This window comes from Chaetura pelagica, unplaced genomic scaffold (assembly GCF_000747805.2).
Source record: "Chaetura pelagica isolate M959 unplaced genomic scaffold, ChaPel_1.0 scaffold32, whole genome shotgun sequence".
NCBI classification, from domain to species: domain Eukaryota; kingdom Metazoa; phylum Chordata; class Aves; order Apodiformes; family Apodidae; genus Chaetura; species Chaetura pelagica.
This window is the reverse complement of record NW_009952368.1, coordinates 1,640,294-1,641,531: the sequence shown is the minus strand read 5'-3', so window position 1 is coordinate 1,641,531 and position 1,238 is coordinate 1,640,294.

The window sequence follows — 1,238 nt, the reverse complement described above, 5'->3', positions numbered from 1 at the left end:
CAGAGAGGCGTTCACCTCCAGGTGCCTCTACCACCTCCCTGGGCAGCCTGGTCCTAGGCCTCACCACTCTTCCTATGAAGAAACTTTTCCTAATATCCAGCCTGAACCTCCCATGGTGCAGCTTGACCCCATTTCCTCTTGTCCCATCACTGGTCACCAGGGAGAAGAGCCCAACACCCACCTCACCACAACCTCCTCTCAGGTAGTTGTAGAGAGCAATGAAGTCTCCCCTCAGCCTCCTCTTCTCCAAGCTGAACAGCCCCAGCTCCCTCAGCCTCTCCTCATAACACCTTTTCTCCAGACCTTTTCTCATCAGCCTAGTTGCCCTTCTCTGCACCCTCGTCAGCACCTGTGTCTTTCTTATACTGCAGTGCCCAAACCTGCACCCAGTGCTCAAGATGCAGCTTCTCCAAGGCTGAGCAGAGGGGCAGGATCACCTCCTGGTCCTGCTGGTCACACTATTCCTGATACAGGCCAGTTGTACCACCGGGGCACACTGCTGGCTCATGTTCAGCCCCTTGTCAATCAGCACCCTCGGGTCCCTCTCTGCTGGGCAGCTCTCCAGCCACTCCTTTGCAAGCCTGTAGTGCTGCCAGGGGTTGTTGTGGCCAAAGTGCAGGACACAACATTTGGCCTTGTTGAAACTCATGCCATTGGCCTTGGCCCAACGGTCAAGCCCATCTTAGAGTCATCTGCAAATTTATGGAGGGTGCAATCTATCCCTTCATCCAACTCATCAATAAAGATGTTAAACAGGACTGGCCCTATTCTTTTGCTGTGCCTTTGCTCTCCTTTTTTTGCAACTACACAACACTCATTTGCTTTTTTTTTTTTTTCAACTTTGCAATGCAATGCCTGTCTGCAACTGTTTTTGCAATTCTGCCTGAACCTTTGCAACTTTGCTCTAGACACTTCCTCTAAAAGTTTCCTTAAGTTTCCTCCAAAATTCAGGCCAATGCTTTTGAGTCCACCCCTGATCCTGGCTGAAAAATTCCAGGTGACAGAGACAAAATGGCATCCTGTTGTTTCTACAAATTCCTATTTTCACTCTCTTTTTACCCAAAATAGGGGACCTCTGCACAATTTAACTTCTCTAGAACAACCAAGCCACAACCCTGATGCTTCTTGAGGGGAAAAAGCTCTGGTTTCAGACATTTCTGGCTGTTAGTGGGAAGCAACCATGGGAATTCGCATTGCAAATTACACTGCCTTCCTTTTCCAGCAATATTCCCCCTCAA